The sequence below is a fragment of the Eleutherodactylus coqui genome, chromosome 13 (assembly GCF_035609145.1).
Source record: "Eleutherodactylus coqui strain aEleCoq1 chromosome 13, aEleCoq1.hap1, whole genome shotgun sequence".
NCBI lineage: Eukaryota > Metazoa > Chordata > Amphibia > Anura > Eleutherodactylidae > Eleutherodactylus > Eleutherodactylus coqui.
In genome coordinates, this window is record NC_089849.1 from 78,621,535 (window position 1) to 78,627,215 (window position 5,681).

General features: G+C 41.0%; 1 non-coding gene across 1 annotated transcript; it reads left to right on the forward strand.

Moving 5' to 3' along the window:
• The first annotated feature begins 4,185 nt into the window (after positions 1-4,185).
• TRNAL-AAG (transfer RNA leucine (anticodon AAG)) lies at positions 4,186-4,267 on the forward strand. Its single transcript has one exon. It is a non-coding gene; the product is annotated as a tRNA-Leu (tRNA).
• The last annotated feature ends 1,414 nt before the right edge of the window (positions 4,268-5,681 follow it).

Below are 5,681 nucleotides of genomic sequence, written 5' to 3' on the forward strand. Positions count from 1 at the left end.
AGGCGCACTCCACGATCTTGCACTTCAAAGCCTTCAATAGCCTAGAAACATCTGAAAAAGCAGTAGTGCGGTAATACTGTTGAACTCACTTGCGTTTGCTTCCTTTCTAACTGGAGGAATGCATTTTCAGCCTTCTGCTGCCATCATTAAATATTCAGCTCGAATGCAGCAACAATTCTTCTTTTTAAATCACATTCTGGAAAAGGATTTCTTGCCAGGAGAAATGTTCTTTATGAAATCTCTTGGACATTTTGATCCAAAATTATCCACTTTTTCATGGTAGCATGGCCGAGCGGTCTAAGGCGCTGGATTAAGGCTCCAGTCTCTTTGGAGGCGTGGGTTCGAATCCCACTGCTGCTAGTTCTCAATTTTGAAAGCTCTCAAGTTGCTTTCTGAACATTTTAGTGGTCAGAAGAACTTGCTTTTGATGATGCTCAGAAATGGACTTTTTGGCCTTTTCTGAAACCGAACAAACTCTATAAGAAAAGGCTTTTGATAATATTCCCAAGATGTTATGGCACAGATTAAGCTACCCCGATGCGCTAGCTAAGTAGACATTAGGCGCACTCCACGATCTTGCACTTCAAAGCCTTCAATAGCCTAGAAACATCTCAAAAAGCAGTAGTGCGGTAATACTGTTGAACTCACTTGCGTTTGCTTCCTTTCTAACTGGAGGAATGCATTTTCAGCCTTCTGCTGCCATCATTAAATATTCAGCTCGAATGCAGCAACAATTCTTCTTTTTAAATCACATTCTGGAAAAGGATTTCTTGCCAGGAGAAATGTTCTTTATGAAATCTCTTGGACATTTTGATCCCAAATTACCCACTCTTTCATCGTAGCATGGCCGAGCGGTCTAAGGCGCTGGATTAAGGCTCCAGTCTCTTTGGAGGCGTGGGTTCGAATCCCGCTGCTAGTTTTCAATTTTGAAAGCTCTCAAGTTGCTTTCTGAACATTTTAGTGGTCAGAAGAACTTGCTTTTGATGATGCTCAGAAATGGACTTTTTGGCCTTTTCTGAAACCGAACAAACTCTATAAGAAAAGGCTTTTGATGATATTCCCAAGATGTTATGGCACAGATTAAGCTACCCCGATGCGCTAGCTAAGTAGACATTAGGCGCACTCCACGATCTTGCACTTCAAAGCCTTCAATAGCCTAGAAACATCTGAAAAAGCAGTAGTGCGGTAATACTGTTGAACTCACTTGCGTTTGCTTCCTTTCTAACTGGAGGAATGCATTTTCAGCCTTCTGCTGCCATCATTAAATATTCAGCTCGAATGCAGCAACAATTCTTCTTTTTAAATCACATTCTGGAAAAGGATTTCTTGCCAGGAGAAATGTTCTTTATGAAATCTCTTGGACATTTTGATCCAAAATTATCCACTTTTTCATGGTAGCATGGCCGAGCGGTCTAAGGCGCTGGATTAAGGCTCCAGTCTCTTTGGAGGCGTGGGTTCGAATCCCACTGCTGCTAGTTCTCAATTTTGAAAGCTCTCAAGTTGCTTTCTGAACATTTTAGTGGTCAGAAGAACTTGCTTTTGATGATGCTCAGAAATGGACTTTTTGGCCTTTTCTGAAACCGAACAAACTCTATAAGAAAAGGCTTTTGATAATATTCCCAAGATGTTATGGCACAGATTAAGCTACCCCGATGCGCTAGCTAAGTAGACATTAGGCGCACTCCACGATCTTGCACTTCAAAGCCTTCAATAGCCTAGAAACATCTGAAAAAGCAGTAGTGCGGTAATACTGTTGAACTCACTTGCGTTTGCTTCCTTTCTAACTGGAGGAATGCATTTTCAGCCTTCTGCTGCCATCATTAAATATTCAGCTCGAATGCAGCAACAATTCTTCTTTTTAAATCACATTCTGGAAAAGGATTTCTTGCCAGGAGAAATGTTCTTTATGAAATCTCTTGGACATTTTGATCCAAAATTATCCACTTTTTCATGGTAGCATGGCCGAGCGGTCTAAGGCGCTGGATTAAGGCTCCAGTCTCTTTGGAGGCGTGGGTTCGAATCCCGCTGCTAGTTTTCAATTTTGAAAGCTCTCAAGTTGCTTTCTGAACATTTTAGTGGTCAGAAGAACTTGCTTTTGATGATGCTCAGAAATTGACTTTTTGGCCTTTTCTGAAACCGAACAAACTCTATAAGAAAAGGCTTTTGATGATATTCCCAAGATGTTATGGCACAGATTAAGCTACCCCGATGCGCTAGCTAAGTAGACATTAGGCGCACTCCACGATCTTGCACTTCAAAGCCTTCAATAGCCTAGAAACATCTGAAAAAGCAGTAGTGCGGTAATACTGTTGAACTCACTTGCGTTTGCTTCCTTTCTAACTGGAGGAATGCATTTTCAGCCTTCTGCTGCCATCATTAAATATTCAGCTTGAATGCAGCAACAATTCTTCTTTTTAAATCAAATTCTGGAAAAGGATTTCTTGCCAGGAGAAATGTTCTTTATGAAATCTCTTGGATATTTTGATCCCAAATTATCCACTCTTTCATGGTAGCATGGCCGAGCGGTCTAAGGCGCTGGATTAAGGCTCCAGTCTCTTTGGAGGCGTTGGTTCGAATCCCACTGCTGCCAGTTTTCAATTTTGAAAGCTCTCAAGTTGCTTTCTGAACATTTTAGTGGTCAGAAGAACTTGCTTTTGATGATGCTCAGAAATTGACTTTTTGGCCTTTTCTGAAACCGAACAAACTCTATAAGAAAAGGCTTTTGATAATATTCCCAAGATGTTATGGCACAGATTAAGCTACCCTGATGCGCTAGCTAAGTAGACATTAGGCGCACTCCACGATCTTGCACTTCAAAGCCTTCAATAGCCTAGAAACATCTGAAAAAGCAGTAGTGCGGTAATACTGTTGAACTCACTTGCGTTTGCTTCCTTTCTAACTGGAGGAATGCATTTTCAGCCTTCTGCTGCCATCATTAAATATTCAGCTCGAATGCAGCAATAATTCTTCTTTTTCAATCACATTCTGGAAAAGGATTTCTTGCCAGGAGAAATGTTCTTTATGAAATCTCTTGGACATTTTGATCCAAAATTATCCACTTTTTCATGGTAGCATGGCCGAGCGGTCTAAGGCGCTGGATTAAGGCTGCAGTCTCTTTGGAGGCGTGGGTTCGAATCCCACTGCTGCCAGTTTTCAATTTTGAAAGCTCTCAAGTTGCTTTCTGAACATTTTAGTGGTCAGAAGAACTTGCTTTTGATGATGCTCAGAAATGGACTTTTTGGCCTTTTCTGAAACAGAACAAACTCTATAAGAAAAGGCTTTTGATGATATTCCCAAGATGTTATGGCACAGATTAAGCTACCCTGATGCGCTAGCTAAGTAGACATTAGGCGCACTCCACGATCTTGCACTTCAAAGCCTTCAATAGCCTAGAAACATCTGAAAAAGCAGTAGTGCGGTAATACTGTTGAACTCACTTGCGTTTGCTTCCTTTCTAACTAGAGGAATGCATTTTCAGCCTTCTGCTGCCATCATTAAATATTCAGCTCGAATGCAGCAACAATTCTTCTTTTTAAATCAAATTCTGGAAAAGGATTTCTTGCCAGGAGAAATGTTCTTTATGAAATCTCTTGGACATTTTGATCCAAAATTATCCACTTTTTCATGGTAGCATGGCCGAGCGGTCTAAGGCGCTGGATTAAGGCTCCAGTCTCTTTGGAGGCATGGGTTCGAAACCCACTGCTGCCAGTTTTCAATTTTGAAAGCTCTCAAGTTGCTTTCTGAACATTTTAGTGGTCAGAAGAACTTGCTTTTGATGATGCTCAGAAATGGACTTTTTGGCCTTTTCTGAAACCGAACAAACTGTATAAGAAAAGGCTTTTGATGATATTCCCAAGATGTTATGGCACAGATTAAGCTACCCTGATGCGCTAGCTAAGTAGACATTAGGCGCACTCCACGATCTTGCACTTCAAAGCCTTCAATAGCCTAGAAACATCTGAAAAAGCAGTAGTGCGGTAATACTGTTGAACTCACTTGCGTTTGCTTCCTTTCTAACTGGAGGAATGCATTTTCAGCCTTCTGCTGCCATCATTAAATATTCAGCTCGAATGCAGCAACAATTCTTCTTTTTAAATCAAATTCTGGAAAAGGATTTCTTGCCAGGAGAAATGTTCTTTATGAAATCTCTTGGACATTTTGATCCAAAATTATCCACTTTTTCATGGTAGCATGGCCGAGCGGTCTAAGGCGCTGGATTAAGGCTCCAGTCTCTTTAGAGGCGTGGGTTCGAATCCCACTGCTGCCAGTTTTCAATTTTGAAAGCTCTCAAGTTGCTTTCTGAACATTTTAGTGGTCAGAAGAACTTGCTTTTGATGATGCTCAGAAATGGACTTTTTGGCCTTTTCTGAAACCGAACAAACTCTATAAGAAAAGGCTTTTGATGATATTCCCAAGATGTTATGGCACAGATTAAGCTACCCCGATGCGCTAGCTAAGTAGACATTAGGCGCACTCCACGATCTTGCACTTCAAAGCCTTCAATAGCCTAGAAACATCTGAAAAAGCAGTAGTGCGGTAATACTGTTGAACTCACTTGCGTTTGCTTCCTTTCTAACTGGAGGAATGCATTTTCAGCCTTCTGCTACCATCATTAAATATTCAGCTCGAATGCAGCAACAATTCTTCTTTTTAAATCAAATTCTGGAAAAGGATTTCTTGCCAGGAGAAATGTTCTTTATGAAATCTCTTGGACATTTTGATCCAAAATTATCCACTTTTTCATGGTAGCATGGCCGAGCGGTCTAAGGCGACGGATTAAGGCTCCAGTCTCTTTGGAGGCGTGGGTTCGAATCCCACTGCTGCCAGTTTTCAATTTTGAAAGCTCTCAAGTTGCTTTCTGAACATTTTAGTGGTCAGAAGAACTTGCTTTTGATGATGCTCAGAAATGGACTTTTTGGCCTTTTCTGAAACCGAACAAACTGTATAAGAAAAGGCTTTTGATGATATTCCCAAGATGTTATGGCACAGATTAAGCTACCCTGATGCGCTAGCTAAGTAGACATTAGGCGCACTCCACGATCTTGCACTTCAAAGCCTTCAATAGCCTAGAAACATCTGAAAAAGCAGTAGTGCGGTAATACTGTTGAACTCACTTGCGTTTGCTTCCTTTCTAACTGGAGGAATGCATTTTCAGCCTTCTGCTGCCATCATTAAATATTCAGCTCGAATGCAGCAACAATTCTTCTTTTTAAATCAAATTCTGGAAAAGGATTTCTTGCCAGGAGAAATGTTCTTTATGAAATCTCTTGGACATTTTGATCCAAAATTATCCACTTTTTCATGGTAGCATGGCCGAGCGGTCTAAGGCGCTGGATTAAGGCTCCAGTCTCTTTGGAGGCGTGGGTTCGAATCCCACTGCTGCCAGTTTTCAATTTTGAAAGCTCTCAAGTTGCTTTCTGAACATTTTAGTGGTCAGAAGAACTTGCTTTTGATGATGCTCAGAAATGGACTTTTTGGCCTTTTCTGAAACCGAACAAACTGTATAAGAAAAGGCTTTTGATGATATTCCCAAGATGTTATGGCACAGATTAAGCTACCCTGATGCGCTAGCTAAGTAGACATTAGGCGCACTCCACGATCTTGCACTTCAAAGCCTTCAATAGCCTAGAAACATCTGAAAAAGCAGTAGTGCGGTAATACTGTTGAACTCACTTGCGTTT